The following is an 18,730-nucleotide window of genomic DNA, read 5'->3' on the forward strand; positions in this document are numbered from 1 at the left end:
TTGATGGAAAAGTGCAGTAAATATTTAAATAACAATCCATGACTTCTTAAGTAATTGTAACAATCTTGATGTTTTACTATGGAACAACTAGATGAAGTGCACAGTGACATTAATAAAGTAGAATCATCGATAAAAGTAGATGTATCTTCTTCATTAATATCAGAATCAACGACTGATATTATAAAGAATGTGCATTGTTCATAGTTCGCCCGATATTTCCCAGGCCTTTCGTCCACGATACTACATTCGGCCATCCTGCAATAACATCTGCCCTCAGATGTTGCCTTCTATCTCGCTGTCATCAGATGCGTCACTTTCGGCGTTTAGGACCCAAGGTTTCATAAAATCGAGGTGTGTGTGGGTCCTTCCTTCGGTACTGCTTCGCACGCTTTCTTCTTTTCTTGTAATTTCGCAAGTTCCCTTCTAGCTTACCTATGTTTCGCTCGGTTAGGCTACAGTCAAGGCAGTTGGATACCACGTGTTCGACCTTTTCGCGTAACCCCTTGAACCAGAAGTCCTTCTTGACCATAGCTTCTGTTTTGGTAACCTCGAAATGCCCACGCTCGTGCACTTGCCTGACTACCTGAGCCCGCATCGCCTTCGATACTACTATTAGCACATCGTCCTCACACTCCTTATACAAAATATTGTTTCTTACTACCTGCCCATCGGCCTGACTGCACGTTGCGGCGTCCAAAATCCTACGGACTTCAGTGTCCTTGTTCTGTGCCCTTCTCAACCGTGCAATCAGCCCGTCTTCACTCTCCGTTACATACATAGTGCTCGGCAGGGGGTTCCTACTCGGAGCATCTACATGCTGCATACTTTTCCCCGGCCGATGACACACCTGATACTTAATCTCGCCTAGTAACAAGGCCCATCTAGCCACACGCACACACAAATCTTTCTTTCTAACTACACCTATCGGACTCGCATACTCCGAGTCTGACGATTTGATGACACCCTCGTTTGTCCACGCTTCCATCAAATCATCTTCTTCCTTTCTTTCCGACGGCGCCAGTCTTCGCGGTCTTCGCGCTACCGGCTTGTCGCTTTCCAATACTACTTTTGCGGTTATCCCGACGTCTCTCTTCTTCTCCGGCCTATACCCCCTAACGATATCTCGAATCGCTTCACGATAATGCGGTTCCTGTACGTGTGTTATGTCTGATTCGTCGGTCTGTTCTACCACGTTAACTATAAACGCATCCGACACGTCTTTGTTTGTCTGTTCGTCAAGCCGCAAGAAAGTCACTTCGCCTCGTTTAACCCGTAACTCTACCTGATCCAGAAAATCAGTGCCTAACAACAGACCGTGCTTCGGCAATATTTTGTTTGAAACAACGTGCAAAGTGATTGGCAGTTTACACCCATCAACCGTCATTACCTTAGTGAATTCACCCCAGTCTCATTGCCAGCGGAACCAAAACCGTCGAACTTGAGCTTGCATTTACCTAGCGGTGGTGACCCTAACCTCGCATACTCGTCTGATCGAATGAACGTGAGATCACTACCCGTATCCACTAGTGCCACAAACCTACAATCATCTATCGCCACTTCCTTCACATACTTCCCTTTTTCGGATCTTGACACTACGCAAGTCTCTTTCGGTTGTGCCGTACACCTCGCTGCAATATGTCCAAATCCGCTGCACTTGAAACACCTAACACCTTCTCCCCTCTCCGGACACTTAACACTTAGATGATCCTCACTACCGCAAATGAAGCATCTTCTTTTCTTCATTGCATCTACAGATTGACTGGGCTTCCCGTTCTTCTGGGTTTTAGCCGACTTCACAATCGACTTTGCTCTGCGACTCTTCTGCTCTTCGTACATCACTAACCTCTTCCTCAACTCTTTGATTGACGTAGCGCCGTACAATACAGCCTTATTGTTCTCGTCGTCTATTATTCCATCCACTATGTATTCCACCCTTGCTTCCTCCTCCATGTCCACATGGCTGGCTATTTCGAGCATGCGGTACATGTAAGCCAAACATGCTTCATCACTCTCCTTTTTTGTTTCTTCAAGTTTCTGATGTACTTGCCTACTGTTGACTTTCCTCGAAAATTCTTTCACTAGCCCCCTCTTCAACTCATGCCAAGTCCTGGCATGACACTCGAAGCTCGCAAATATTTTCGCTGATCCCTTCAGCAGCTTCCTCGCGTAGACTGCCTTCTGCCCATCCGACCACATGCACGTATCAGCGACTTCCTCGAACGACTCGAACCATCGTTCGACATTTTCACTTCTGTTGCCACTAAAAGACTCTAATGCATCTTCGACGTCTCTAAAACTCAGTGTCGAACCAACACATGCCCTTCGACAACATTCGTCACGGTCCTGATGCACCCTTCGCGTATCTCTCTTGTATCCTCTTGCGTTTTTCTTGTCATCTTCATCCTCACTTTCGTCGTCGCTTTCTTCTTCCGACGATATGTCATTACCATCCATGGCCGCTCGTAGCCGTGCGCGTAATTCTACTTTTCTTCCCGTCGTTTTTAAACCCAAACTAGCGAGGCGCTCCTTCAACTCCTTCGTATTCATTTTCTCAACATCCTCATCTTCGTTGCAATCACGCTCAGCTCTCTGTACATTTTCTAAATCTCGTTGACCGGTTAGCTCTTCACCGCCCGTCGATCCCTTAGGATACGATTGTCCAGCCCTACACGCCCGATTCAGCCTTGCAATCAGCACTGACCTCGCACCCGATATAGGGAGGTTCATTCGCGCGAGCTTATTCCTCAGCTCCTCCAGCGTCGAACCCTCTTCACCCGACAATCGTTCGTCCTCGACGTTTGCCATTTTTCACACTACACAAACTTAAACAGTCAACGATATCGTCTTTTACCGCACCGCGTACCGGTAAATTCACAACTAGCTCGAATAGCTCCGTTAAACCGTTTCGTTTTCTGTCTTGTCCAATCCCGGCCGAGCCCCCAAAAATATGTAATATCGTGATGTAATATGTTTACAAAGAGTGGACAATAGAGATGTTAATCAGACAGAAAAGACGATTGTGGCTTAACTTGAACTATTCATACCAAACGTACAGAAAACAGCGCAATCCACACTCTCTCGGCAACGCCACTCGCAACCTCCGTCTCCGCTCGACTCGCACTCGGCTTCTCGACTCGCACTCTGTTTCTCGACTTGCACTCTGCTCCTCGACTGACCCTTTCTGGCCGTTGTCGCATTCTGTTGTCCTTTTCCTAGGCCCACCGCACACGTGTTCCGCAGACGCTCGTGGCCAGGGTCACGTAGGTCTTTTCCACGAAACTATGCACTTGAAAAGACCGATGACACATTGATGGGCCCGACGGCGCCTCGGCTCTCGCGACATTGTTCATAATTCGCCCGATATTTCCCAGGCCTTTCGTCCACGATACTACACTACTATATATTAATGATATGAATGAAAGTACAGAAGAAAATATTGTTTTAACTGTACATGAAAAGGATGCTGTTGTAAATTCCAATGAAGAAAAAAAAATGTTTCTGCAGAACAAAAAGGAATGAAGAACGCTGAAATTGTAAATGAAGAATTTAATTCGATAGGTTAAGCACGAGAAAGTGATGGAACAATTATAGAAGTAATTTCAACAGAAATTGTGGCCCAAGAAGTTTCTGAAAATTGTAGCCAGAAAGACAATTATGACGTATTAAATCATACAAAGACAAGAAACGATTCTATAACTCCTATTACCTCAGGAGTAGTGATCTAGAAACTGCAGATGACATTGATATTAAAGAAAAGAATAACAAGAAACAACAAATGGAAATGGCAAGATTGATCTTTTGATAGTTCACATAAAATTAATGTAGAAAAGAAAATTATTCATAACAAAATTGTCGTACTTATACATGTTGCTAATACAGAAGGAAGGAATAAATCTATAAGTGAAGCAGATAAAATGCGCATAACTAACAAAAGAAGTGTCATTCAGGATATCTTTGATGATTGGGGCATTGAAAATGCAGAAGATGACAGTCAGTCGGTATCTAAAGCTCCAGATACTGTGGAAATTGAATTGAAAAGTTTACTAAATGACACAAAAACACGAACTATAGAGGAAAGCACAGTTGTACTGGTTGAAGAAGAAATTACATGCATGGAAAAAGAACCAGTTGTAGATGCTGAAAAGGCTTTAGAAGTTGCTAAACAAAACAAAGAAATGCAAGTATCAAAGGAACAACTGGATAACAATCAAACTATAAAGAAACAACAAGATAGTATAAAACCATTACTCAAAGACCACTAACTCATTCTATATCACAGGCTGTTAGAAAGTCTACAAAAGATTCAACACGTGATACTGCGGCATTTCGTCAAACTTAGCAAATTATCCCTATTAATCGTAGTCGAAATTTAACCAGCCAACAACCTTCACAGGTTGAAATAGCAAAAGCATATACCACGACGAAGAAGAACAAGTACAAGTCGAACCAGTCAGAGTCCAATTCCATCGCTCCATACTGAGGAAACACTAAGATTTTGGAGGACCAAAATCAATCTAAAGAGGGCGGTATGTGACATCAATCACATCTCAACCTACATCAGTGATAATACATCGACACCCGACCTTCGGACACTTTTGGACACATCACCACCTTATCATCATAGCATACACCAAGGCTGTGACGCACCTCCGTCCACATCAGAGATAGGATATGGACCCCCGACCTTCGGACACTTTTCTACATCATAACCTACACCTAGCCCCTCAACATCCTAAAACCAAAACGTATATAAACCGAGACTTCACCCAGCTCGGGCAGTTCTTGTTCCTCTTCTAGTTGCTGTACTCATACAACCCCTATTCTCCGGTTCGGTGTTATTTTGTAAGTGTTTATAGTAAAGTTTTATAATGGAAAATAAGTAGTTGGGTTACGACTCAGCCTTCTTACTACCACCCAAGTACCAACTTTACGTGACAGGAGCCGCCTCGGACCTAAGACTGATAATATAGGACTTGGGTTAAGTAGTAGAAAGGTAGTCGCGATACACTGTGTGGTTTTTAATAGTTCTTACACACGGTGTGTACGCGAACCTTTCCCACCAAACTAGATTAAGAGTGGGGCCGCTCCACTGGGATACGTCGCAAGAGAGGGTAGGAGATCCGACCGGCCTTGGATACAGTGTCCGGCCGCGGGAGGGAGGAATCCGTCTTCAATGTCTCTGCCATGTACATAGCTTTGTTTCCCCCTCCTTCCATTGTGTCTAAGGCATGAGCCTGCTAGGTAAGCCTTACTGATGAGTCCACTAGCAGGCTCTGGACGAAACACACTTTTTTTCTTCTTTTTCTCCGTCTTCCTTCATATATCCGTGATAATTGTAGCCTGCTGGCTGTAGATGTCGCTTGCCGGGGTGTAGTACTGCTGTATTTCCGTCTTATTTAGATGTCGTGGAAGAAAAATCGGACTTTGGAAAAGTATGAGGCGCCGGGATTTGAACCCGGGATCCGAACGTTTGTACTCTATGGCGCTAACCACTGCGCTGCCGTCGTCCGACACTAGTTGGTTTCGAGTGGTGAGATTTGCGTTCTCGTGTACCGCCACGAGAGGAAATCTCAGTGTGGGTGTGCTTTCTGAACGAAGAACGCGGATTCGTTGTTCACACTTTTCGTTAGGAAAGTGAGGGTGCCCATTGATTATAGCCAACGTTAATGAATGAAGATAGGAGGAGGAAGCCTCCTACCAACGTGGCTCGTGGGTGACATTGTTTATTGGAAAAATAACTACCCGCTTTCTCCGTTATTTGTAAGAGTGCGCAATAAACCTAAGCATTGTTCTAAGGACCATCCATAAACCGAAAACACTTACAGGGTTAGAGATTCCTTCAAGCTATTAAGATTACGTCAAAGGATTCAGTTTATAGTATATAGTATGTAGTAGATCAGTATATAGTATAAAGTTCCAGACGGCGCACGGACCATCGTACGCGCCGTAACATAGAGAGTTATAAGAATATACATAAAATGTAATTAAACATCGCAAAAGTAACTTAATTAGAAATGACTAGAATGTATGATGTATAATATAATGAATTCAAATTGTCTAAAAAATATTACAAATTTATAGAGATTTTACTATAAAATGCTTTTAACAGAAGCTGATACAGTTATATGGCATTTTCAAGCATTTACGAACATTAATGTACGAATTTGAAATTAGCAATATTGAAGCGCGGTACTCGGAAAGACGAATGTACATGGATAATTGTATGCACTAATCAACGATACGGTTATAATTGCATGCTTGATAGAAAAATATCATCGTAAAATTGATATGATTTCATGGAAACGCGTCTAACTTGGTATCTCGAAAGTATCTTAAGCAAACTAATTAGCGTGCCTGTTATGTCTTTTAAAATGTAAATTAACATGTAACAAAGAAACCTTCATCAATTTGATTCGCTTCAAACTGCGCAAATAAGTAGTATAAATAATATTTGTGATAGATTTGGCATCAATTCCATGTTTCCTTTAATATTTGCCTTTAGAAAGTCCAATTCGTTTCACGATTATACAAATTACTAAAAAAATGTCTATATTAGTAATTTATCTATTTTGCATTAATCGTGACATGTTAGTTGCATTATGTTATATGTAAACTACCACAGAGGAAAAATGATAATCTTTCAGTTATTAGTTTTCTGATTTTAATGTCATTTTATGAGTACTTTAACACGAGGTACTTGTAAATGAAAACAACCAATTAGGTCTAAAGACATAAGCCTGTTACCAAGACTCTTATTAAATTGAACAAGCTTTTCAAAAATCGAACGTGTATATTAACGCGAACTTATTATTTGACTGATTTGACTGACATTCGAAATTGGTGAGATCATATGAAATTTTGCTTTTCGCGGTTCGGTGTATAAGAACGCGTCACCGATTGCTCAACTTTCGATATAAAAAGCGGATCAAGTCTACCGGATTATCCTACAGACACGCATTAATTCGTAAGAGTTAGTTATCATCTGGATAATAATTATCTGAAGAAACTTTCAACGTGAAAATATAAAATTTTCATTGATTACATATTGCGTTCGCCATAATTGAAAAAATGGTAAACCTTCGATCTCATCTTTCTAATACACATTTTCTTTACCTCGTGATAAATAAATTCTTGGAAATTTAGGAAAATTTTCAGTGACCACTTTAAGGAATTTGACAAATTTCCAACGAGACTATGTGACACCGTTAGGTAAAAGTGATTCAAATGTAATAGCGATATTAAACGAGAAATCTATAAAGGTGTCATTAGAAATTCTAAGAATGTCTCTGCATCTTTATCTTAGGTATTACGCCAATAGTTTTCATTACCGTGATGTAATATTTATCATGCTTATTTTGTACGTAAAACGAATCGTTGGAATATTCCCGAAGCTAACGAAGCATTTCCCAAAAGTTAAACCGAAGAAATTAACGCGAATAGTTAAGTGAAATTTTTCCATTAACTTGCTCGCTCTTTTTGGAATTAAGGCTTACAAATTCTTAAACGTAAACGATAAAAATAAAAATTAATGTAGGAGAATAGAAAAATAATATGTTCCGATTTTTTCTCGTACAAAAATCGTCAGACTGATCCGCTTGTAATATTGTTACTTCTAAAAAAACACGAATCCTCCTTCGTGTTTTTTAATTGAATTATTATTAAAAATCAGATAATTATCGTTCACAGGAGTGATAGTGTTGATGTCCATTGAAGTGTGTCTTATGGTAGCAAGGCAACGACCAGAAATGTTGGTCCCTTCCGAATTCTTCGCCTTGCTTGATAGTCTGAGGAAGATTCTGGCCGACAGTTTCCGGCAGGAACAAAACCAGTGCAGCGCCAAAAAAGGACACCGTGCTGATAATGAGCATTGGAAATCCCTCCCAAATTGCAGCCTAATGAACAAATATTAATTTATATGAGAAAAGGTTAAATACCATGAAAATCTGGTCAAAGTATTTCTCATTTAAAAAGTTTCATTAGAAAGTTTCAACCAATATAGTTTCATATCTTAAGTTATTCCATCACTTTTTATTTTAAATTTCAATTTTTTGATTAAAGACCAGTTAAAGAAAAGCGTTGGTTGCAACTTCCAAAACGGGCTTTCTAGAAAGTGAGAAATATTTTGATCAGATTTTTATAATATTTAACTTCTTCAGGAAACAACTTGTTTTAAGGTAAGAAAAAAACTATTTTACATTTTCATGAGAAAATTTACATGAGAACTTTTTCATAATTTCTAATAGCGCTTATTGTATCTTTTGGAATAAATTAAAGAGAAGTTGAACGTGGATGTACTTAGCGGTGTTTCAAAAATGTTGTAACAACAATAGTAGTATAAATATTTATTTACCGAGTCAGTGATATATGGCGCCAAAGAGTGTGCAACTATTCCGAAAATATGAATGAAAGATACGCCCTGCGATCTGACTGGCGTGGGCAGAAGTTCTGCTGCATACTGAAGACGAATATTGGCTGCCATGTTCAGACAGAATCGCGACAATATTGACATTACTAATTTCGCGAGCACTGGGGAATAAATTAAAAAATACAAAATTAATCCTGGGTACACAATACTTGATTGTAAGTTTAATTAAAAATATAGTCCGATCGAAGCTTAATCAAAATAAAATTAAAATTTCACACAAACTTTAAACTTCTATAAATCTCCAAATTCTAGAAAACCAACATATAGAAAATTATTGCTTCTAAAATGTGCACACCTCTTTCAATTTCGCCACTAAATTGATTCCTAATAATTCCTAAATTCTAGTTCCATCAAAATAATTATTTTCCAAGATTAATACCTTCGAAGTTGCCAAAATTCTTTTACATTCATCATCAACTTAATTTCAGATTTTTCTCAATAATACGTCATTATAATCGTTTTAATTTTACTTTAATAAACAGATCGATATATTTACTGGAATGCAGCATAAGTTCAGCGATACTGAGTACACAGGTCATTGCTATCGTGAGAAATCCGCAGAATCTACGACCCCATCGGTCGAGCAACAGGGCGAGTAATAACCCAGCTGGAAGTTCTGTGGCACAGGCGATCGAGAACGACACGAACACCGAGCTCTGGATAAGTTTTAATGAATACACGTGACCGTCGAACGAGATCAGGGTGAAACACCTACAAGATTGTATCGGTTATTTATGAAGGTTTTCTCGCAACATGAACTCGTATCTTATACTTGCCAGAATGCAACTAGAAGAATAGTGTTTCTCGCCAACCGTGGCGTTTTGAACAGATCGAGCAGCGTCGCTGATTCTTGAATTTTGTCCGGTGCCTCCATGTTACTCTGCAAGAATTTATTTCGAGAATAATTAACGAAAGATATAATACGAGTCGTGCCTTTAGCCCTTACACAGTTCAAAATTCATAACACACTGAAAAGAAATTTTATTTTCATTTTATTCGTCATTAATAGATAGCACGAACAGTGGCACTTTGCATTCTGTTTTATGGAATTAGTCGGCATGGCTTTTGATATCGAGATTTATTAATATAATGGGTGGTTGGTTGATTAAATACTTTTCTGATCCGAAATACAGTCGGGAACAAAACTAAGTGGATTAGTGGAGAAAATGTAAAAATTCATTTCAATCATTTGCTGAACTATCTGCATATTATTAGAAGGAAATATAATAAATAAAACTCAAGTATATGAGGCTGATACTAATTTGATTATACTTTCTTCACATCTATTTCCATTAACTATAGCAGCTTATTTTTATCCCCGATTGTACTTGTAAATTGTAAATATTTTATAATTTCTATATAAATTCCCAGATTTATTTCAAATTTTGTACGAGATCGATATAATACCACAATGGAATCGCGACAGTCAAGTTTCATTTCATATTTCATTTTTCATCGCGTTTCATTTTTAAAACCTGTCTATGCATGTTAAAATACATTCGCGAGTCTGTGTGTTTTCGACATGAATCAAATATATCTGTCAGCACAGATTCAAGTACTGTACCGTATGATTTCGCGTAAGCTTTCTAGAATTCTATTTGATCGAACTTACGACGAATATATCGCAAATACGCGAGTCTGGATTTCTGCGATTGATCCTAGCTATACTCCGTAGTTTCTCAACAACCTTGTCCATCATCCCGTTGGAAACGTACCAGCTTGAACAGAGCAAATACGAGTGATATGGATCGATAAGTAAATTTGCATAAATCTCAAAGCGCAAGTTGAGAATTCGAATAATCGAACGATTAGGAGTTTACTTACCGGGCGCTCTCGGGAAGAATCCACGGTGTGATAGCGACAGATAACAGCGGTATGGCAGTAACGTAAGTAAAATATCTCCAGTTCGCGATATAATAGGCTATCCATGGTAAAATTGTACTGGCCACTGCGAAATATACGCCAAAGGCGATATTCACGACCAACGTTCGTTTCGAAACAGCCATATATTTGAGCACTGCGGGATAATTGATCGTCGATGACTCTCGGAATAACTGATTATTATATCAAGATACTTAACGACGATTATTCTTTATGTTGCAGTAATAGAACATGGAAGATTTATCGAGTGAAACCGGTTATTATTAATATGGAGCAATTGATGACGAGCCGAATGAACGATACCATCAACATAATTGTAGGATAATTGTAAGATTATAAATATAATTCCGATTTTAAATTAATCCGTTTACTCTGCAAACGTGAATGTTCCGAGTTTGAGCTGGTCCGTATAACAAAAAGCGCTACATAATGCACGTGTTTTGCTTCTAACGTATTTAAACGAATTACGTGTTGAAAATTTTGTGATAATTTTCATTTCGAACGAATATACAGAGTGGTTGGTAACTGGTGGTACAAGCGGAAAGGGGGTGATTCTACGCGAAAAAAGAAGTCGAAAATATAGAATAAAAATTTTTCGTTCGAGGCTTTGTTTTCGAGAAAATCGACTTTGAATTTTCGCTCGATACGCGTGCACTTTATCGCGTCTCGTTATAACGGATCTCACTGTAGATCGTTGTCTCGATGGAAGAATTAAAAAAAAAATTTGTATTCTATATTTTCGACTTTTTTCCGCTTGTACCACCAGTTACCAACCATCTTGTATAACTCGATTTAAGAATATCAAGATATAACTATCCTCGACGACATGAAAATCGATGAAACGATCTTTAACAATAACAAAATCAATATATTCATCTCTGGTGGTGGCAAAAGCTCTTGAATCAAGAACTCGAACCGTATAGTTCAATCGAGTACAGCAACGTCAAAATTATCTTCGAGGAACAATTCATCAAAAATTTCTCACGCAACATCATCTTTCACGTAATAGAAACATTGACTTCATACTAACGTTATCTCTCGCGTGACTGAAACATTGGCTTATCGGTCGAACCTCTCGCACTTTCTACTTCGTAGAAGGCTTACCGATAATCAGAGGAATGTTGATACAGTTATCGAACGCCAGTCCAGTGAGAAACCTACAGACGGCGAATGACCAAAAACTATTTGCGCTGGCAGTGAAAATGGAGGCAAAAAGGGCGATACCATTGCAGAACATTAAAGCTGGGATACGACCCTTGTGATCGGCGATCCAACCGACTAGGAAACCACCGATGATGGATCCGCAGAAGAAGATGGCCTGCGCCGTTGATACGAGGTATTCTCGGTCGCATACCCAATCTAGCTAATCACCAAGGTTAAGAGTTAGTCAGCGAAAAACCAGATTCATATTTTTCAGAATATAATTTTAATCCTGCTGCGGTCTTCGAATTTTTATATCTCGATTCTGCTCGCAGTTCGATGAGTGAAAGAGTTCTTTATGCTCTGAAAAAAACGTTCGCGTAAAATCGGAACGAGGAATTATCCGTACTAACAATTATCGTCTTATACTTTCTTTAAACTTAAGAAATTTACTATAACAAGGTTAGAGTAGATCGGAAATGACCCAAAGAACGCAGCAGAAGTGTAAGAATTTCGAAGCATGCGATTCAGACAACGATGTGAATACTTCACCTCAGTTCCTATACTAGGATATGGAATCTGCGTAAAATTATACTCTCATTCAGTACATTTTATCGTTTTGTTTGTTTGGAAGCCCGATGAGCTCAGGCTCTTATCGCTCTTCAACAGCTCTGTGAAGTTTACGTACTTCCGTTGACATTGTTCGTAATAAGGATAAACGTTCGTCACTGGAATCGCTATCTTAATCCTAAACACCCCATACGATAGATGATTGATCATTTTAATTATTAAAATAAGAACCAAAGTCCAGACAGAGTAATCCAAAAATATCTTGTATCTTATCGTGAAATTTTTCTACAATATTTTCTAATAATTTTCGAAATGTTCGAAAATTCGAGAAATTCCAGAAATCGCGATATCTCGCATATTTTTCACAATATTTGAAAGTCACTTTCTACGAACAATCAAAAATATCGTTCAAAGTTTAAAGGAGCTTTCGTTGCTACGTATATCTCCTTTTCTTTCTTTCCTTCATTATACATACTTACCTCTCTTCTTCGGTGAAATTCGAGTTTACTAATTCGTCTATCCTGCACCAGTGTTCCGTGGGAATAATCGTAATGAAAAATTGCGAGAAATACAGAAACGCGTACGTCGCGCCATAAGGTAGTAACGACAATAACAACAGCCATTGATATCTCCCGTAGTCACCGACATACGGCAGAACATCATCGAAACTTTCCAATCTTGGTCTCAATCGAGTCGCTTCAGTGGGCAATATAGAGTTACTCTTCTCGTCCTTCATTTCGCTGAAACAGAATCCATCCTTGATTTCCAGGCGTAGCAGTATAAAAGTCGTATAACAAAGTTTTCAGTCTTCTAGTCTTTGAAATAAATGTCATTCGGCAGTTCCTTTGATGTTTCACATTCTGTGATACCAATTACAATGCTCCTTTCCTCTCCCACAAACAGGAAATTATTTTTTGACAGAACGCAGGAACAATCTTACCCGTCATTCACGTTTTCCCCTTCCATAGTTCGAGCAGCAAAGTCTCAATTATGATTTTAGGTTTTGAAAGGCAACGGAAATGAAAGAGGAGACCCGATATGCTGATCGAAAGACGTTCGGAAATGAACTGAAAGAACGAGCGAAGTCCGGCAACTGTTCGCTTTGTTTTCGATTCGGTTAAACGTTAAATTAAGTGTAAGTGTTTGCTCGAGTGCCGGCCAATTACTGTGCCGGGAGTCAAATGAATCGTGACACGCGACTCGTTCAAATTGAATTGAATTCATCTTTAAAAAGGGCTGATTCGGTATACGCGGCGATGTCAACGTGATATCTACATGTCTGAGGAAAGTTTCGACGAAAGAAATAGCCTCGAGTGCTGGTTAATGGTGTTCGAGTTATCGTTTGGATATCGATATTATAGATTTGCAAATGAGATAGAAGAACAGAAGGAAAGTTTGTTGACTCTGTCATATTTAATTAAATGCAGGAGAAAAATTGAATGGAATAATTTTCTGATTAATATTGTTTGTTTATTACTCGTAATCCTCTTACCCGGCGACTTAAGGGTGACTTCCGGTTACAGTGCTTAACTAAACTAAGTTTTCGATCAATATATTGAACTTTATTGGAAAATAACCGAGAAAATTTTAAGCCATCGAAGGCTAAGAATAAATGAAATAATTGAAGGTTTTTCAAACCTGTTTTAACACTAATATCAGGGATATAAGAAGATGGTACTTCTGATGTATCAACGCAATTATTTGATTATTTACCATTCGTTAAAACAGACGGTCTTAGGGACTGAGGTGGTTAATTAGATATTGAAAAATTAAAAGAACGATTTCCAAGTTAAAAGTAAAATAATATATCGATCTTTCGCAAAATTTTTATATCAAATTGTTCATTTTCGTATCAGATAGAGCAAAAGGTTAAACTGATATGTTTACTTGAAAATGGATTCAAGGAAATTAATCATTTGCCAATTAAATTTAAGCGAATACGTGAAACAATATTATCATATAGAATAAACACGGAAACGAAACAGCTGACAGAAAAACCATCGATTTCGAGACATCGATTAGAATGACTAATGTCATTGTCAGGAGCGAGAAAGTGGTCGAGTGCTCGAAATAACTGACCTGTTTGGAAAATACGACAACGAGAAACGTTCGTGTCTACGAGCCATCGTGTCTACATAATAAATACTTGCGTGTGTACGTCTACACAAATGGCGGCATTTTTAAAATCAAAAATAGAGTATATTACCCTTGATCGTCCAAACGAAACAATTGCTTATAATTACAAGACATTTGATACAGGACTTTGAGAAATCAATATGCTACAATTTGTTGGAAACATTTAGCTTGCACATAAATCACATATGAGCCAAACTCACGCGACTGATAACGTTACATTGCACTGAAACTGAGGACTTGATCGATTCTCAAAATTCCAAATACAATCTTTTAAATTAATTTTCACTCATTATCAAGAATCCAATCAAAATTTCTTTTTCCTAATTTATTAGTAACATTCTTAGGCAGAACTAATAATTATCGCTTCTCTTTTATAAACGATCATCAAAGCGAAAAATTAAATTCAGTCTATAGAAGGAAATGAATACAGAAGTTGAAACCCTTACCTGTCACCAAACGATTCTTCTATGTCTAATTAACGATAGTCTCACGACGTCAAAGTGAAACTCCAAACTGATCGTTTCTCGTTGCTCTTTGTTCAAAATATCGATCACGATTAATCAGGCACTACCAACCACATCCACTAATATCACTGTCAGATCGATTAACAGCAAGTTATGAAATTAGCAATTAAGGGCACCCTCGATCAAACCATTTTTCTCTCTCAACGTCACACTAAATCATGTCAAATGTATCTTTCCGTTCCAAATGTCGTCGACTAACTTCCAACGAACAAAATGTCTCAATACACTAAGTTCGATACCTTCGTGTTCTTTGTGGAGATAACCGAAGAATTTTTCCGTTATTGTAGCATTTTCGTTGCTGCTTCTTAATTTAAAAGTAAAGAAATAAAATTAGTTTGAAAAAGCAATTAAAGTAATTCACGTGGGTTTCTTTGAAGACGGCGGAAAATCGATGATAAAACGAAATAGAAATAGAAATAAAATAAAATAAAATTTGCGATCAAACGAATAATTAATACATGTTATTTCGAAAAGGAAATTGGCGATAAAATAGGCGAAAAACAGTTTCTATTAAAAAGGTTATACGAATAATCAACGCAGTTTGCTTCGAAGCAAAATTAGAATTGACAATCGAGCGAATGATTGACGATTTATTTGGAAAAGTTAGCGGAATCAATGACTAAACAAGCGAGATTTCGTTAAACACAGGATTTCCTTCGTAAAGAAAGAAAAAGTAGATTTGTTGATTACACGAATAATCGCTGCAGTTTATCTCAAATAAGAAATAGCGCGGATGGTCAAACAGGCGAGAAACAAGGTTTCTCCGGGAAAAGAAAATAAAATAGCTGATCGAGTAAATAGTAAATACAATTTACCTTGAGAAAGAAGCAGACTCGAGCGATCAACACTGTTTCCCTCGAAGAAACGCTAAAATTAATGGTCAAACAATCAAAGTAAGTAATTTTTCTCGAGGATAAAGTAGGATCAGTAGTTAAATCAACAAGATTGGTACAGCTTCCCTTCAAGAGACACTATGATCAATATTTATACAGGCAGTCACGAAATCTCCCTTTCGACTGATCCAATCATTGAGTGAAACGATTGTATTCGATGAAATTTTCCTCGAAGATGAAGCAGAGTCGCAGATCCTTACGTAAACGACCGATCAAGTTTCCACGGCAATAAACCTAAATTCCCTGGCTAATTGAAAATATAAAGGAGACACGACCACATTTCCATTTAAAGAAATGCAATTGTTAGTTAAACAACGATAGGATTTTCTTATTCGAAAAGAGAGGAGAAAAACGAAGTCTTGTACAAATATGAAGGGGAAACCGGCTCGCGTATCGCTGATATAGAAGCTTGCTTAGCGAAGACGAACACGATACTCGGTGACACGTGTTTGCCAATAAAAAAGGAGAGAATCGAAGAGAAACGGAACCAAAGGAAGAAACGTTGATTGACAGTGGAACCGGCGAAACTAGAAATAGTTTGGAAAACTCGATTTTCCGATCGCGAACATCGAGGACCACGTGCTCGCGTTGCCATTGATCGAACTCCATTTAGGTTTGCGGCAAATCGTCGCAACAGCGACGTTGGTAGAACAGAGACACAGAGTTCTTCTGTCTCACAAAAAGCAAGGTGCATGCATATGTATTTCCTTGTTTCTCCAAAGCATAGTGGCGCCACGCCGGAAACCGGTTGTCCGAAGCCAGCCATACTTTTCAATGGTGTTGAAATGAATTGTATTGTCGTCTTGTCGCGTACTAAAATTGCGATATATGGACGGTGTTAAAAATTGACGTTGAAACACAACTGATTTTTGCAATTTAAATAACGGATGTATTGAAACGAATTCAGTGGATTTTTCAGGTAAATTTGTCGTTTGTTTTACCGGGTTTGATCTTGGATCGACTCTAGTATATTTTTCATATTTAATTGAAATGGGGAATTGCGTTATGTTATTTGTTGATACTCTGTAGGTTAGAAATGTTAGCATCGTTATTTTAGAATTAATATTTACAAAAGGCATAAATGTAATTGAATTCTAAAGAGGATTAATTAAGAATGCTCAAGCTTTTTGTGAGATTGGTTTTTTCTTGCAAGCTACCTCTATAAATTAGACCTCTCCTGAAGGGACACGTAGTTTCGTCAACCGGTTTCTTCTAACAAGATTCGTAGAATTAGCTTTTTGCGAAGGGACTGATTTATGAATATTGTTTCTTCTGAAAAGACTGCTTTGTTACCATAAAAAATCAAGGACAGGTTTTCGTAGTTTATATTCACCGAAATATTCACACACACAATAATTTCGAACAGTACGATTAACAAATTACTAGATATGTCTGTACAAATTTCACCTTACGCTCGAAGATACAAACAAAGCGAAAATTAAATTTCCAAAATCAAATATCAAGAACAGTAAATAACTATATGCAGAATATTCTTCTAGCGAAAGACAGACAGTCTCTACTCACTATGTACATACGAAGAGAAAGATACACACTACATTCCAAACACATGTCCAAACACAGGAATGACCTCGTAACTTACATAACACCACAACTGAAGAAATTACACCATATAACATTGAATGTGACGGATGTAATATGGCACATTAATTATCGAACAAAAAGTTTCATAAAATTCATATTAAAAAAAATATGGGATCGCGAAACACACAACGGGTGTGCATAAGTTATGTACGTAACTTCCAACTTACACACATGCAATAGGTTTAACCGTTACTGGCGTTGATAATAACAGAAGCACAGTCATGGATCCGTTACCATGTCTAGCGTTGTTTCAACGAGTTTCATTCCTACTTGATTTAGTGTCGCTCCTAACCGCTGGTTCACGCAACAGAAAAGGATAAAATGAACCACGACAGATATACAATTACATACTTACGTACTATATGGTTCAAAGTCTATAAATAGTATTGTAGACGGTATAATTAGAGGCCTTCTGTACTATTTCCGCACGCAGTAACGTCCTAAACGTATACACGGAAAACTTTAAATCGTAGCACAATTGAAGCCAGAAGAAATTTTAAAGTGAGCTAAAAAATGAAAAACAAGCCGAAGATTCAAGAATAACAGAATTACACTGGAAACTCTATTTGGGTGGGGGGGGGGCGGAGAGGGTGCGTTTGAAAATCGATCGCGTATTACGCGGTAGGTAGTAGTTGACTGATATGATTGGAGTAATAAATGTCATTACGGATTATTTGATATCACTTTTGAATAAAACTTTTTGAATAAAATTCAATGTCAAGATTTATTCATTATCGATACTTATCTTGTTTACAGTAGATTGTAGAATCGAGATATTCTGTTCGTAATTTTTTATGAAAATGTTCTTCGCTTTGATGAAGAATTTTTATTTTTAAAATGATATAAATGTGATATCTCGACGATATAAACGATGCTTTTCTTTATTTGTATATAAACTAAGCAACTTCTAGTTTTATAGATTTTTACACAAAGTTCGTCAAAATCATACGTAAGAAATATTTTCTTTAGATCTTGTACCGATTTACTGAATTACATATAGTAAATCATGCTAATATTTAATAACTAAATATAACTAGATATAAGTAATTATATTAAATAACAAGCGGGATCACAATATTGTTTATGGGTACAGAGACCTTAGAAAAATTATGATCGTAGTCACGTAATTACATTGGTTCCTCAAGAATCCTGTCTACCTTGATAGATCATTAAGCAACGTGACTGGAATCGCATTGCGTCGTCGAAGGAAAATTTTTTATCTTTACTTTGTTGTATGAAAATGCTTTCACTGACTGTGTAGAGGTCGGACTGAGGGAAATCTGTGTTCGCTTATGGTTTCCATAACAGTAGAACGATGGATCTTGAATAATAGATACATTTCTGTTATGTATTATAAACACGTAACTAAAGAGAATTCCATAATATTACCCAAAAACAGTTCATTCAATTTTAATTTCTGACTAGAAGAGACGAGAAATTTGCTAATGGAAAATTTTCATTTTTAAAATGCTTTACATTTATTAATACTCTTTTTTCGAAAACGATACTTATCGTACCATCTAATACTCAAAGATCAAACCTATCACAGTTTTCTGTTC

At 37.8% G+C, this 18,730-nt stretch overlaps 1 long non-coding RNA gene and 1 pseudogene across 3 annotated transcripts; one reads left to right on the forward strand and one right to left on the reverse strand.

The window, feature by feature from the left end:
* Positions 1-6,740: 6,740 nt before the first annotated feature.
* On the reverse strand, positions 6,741-17,437 carry LOC117163035 (carcinine transporter-like; annotated as a pseudogene). The gene is made up of 10 exons (XR_013057938.1): positions 17,339-17,437; positions 12,496-12,756; positions 11,999-12,194; positions 11,411-11,669; positions 10,250-10,373; positions 10,038-10,143; positions 9,202-9,305; positions 8,922-9,136; positions 8,351-8,526; positions 6,741-7,892 (listed from the first exon to the last, which is right to left on the reverse strand). The product of XR_013057938.1 is annotated as a carcinine transporter-like (transcript).
* Positions 10,174-11,561, forward strand: LOC117163036 (uncharacterized). 2 transcript variants are annotated; one of them, XR_004465402.2, is made up of 3 exons: positions 10,174-10,311; positions 10,529-10,633; positions 11,437-11,561. It is a non-coding gene; the product is annotated as an uncharacterized LOC117163036 (long non-coding RNA). The 2 variants fall into 2 exon arrangements; XR_013057939.1 differs by lacking the exon at positions 11,437-11,561 and having other exon boundaries at positions 10,529-10,668.
* Positions 17,438-18,730: the final 1,293 nt, after the last annotated feature.

This window comes from Bombus vancouverensis, chromosome 3 (assembly GCF_051014615.1).
Source record: "Bombus vancouverensis nearcticus chromosome 3, iyBomVanc1_principal, whole genome shotgun sequence".
Taxonomy (NCBI): domain Eukaryota; kingdom Metazoa; phylum Arthropoda; class Insecta; order Hymenoptera; family Apidae; genus Bombus; species Bombus vancouverensis.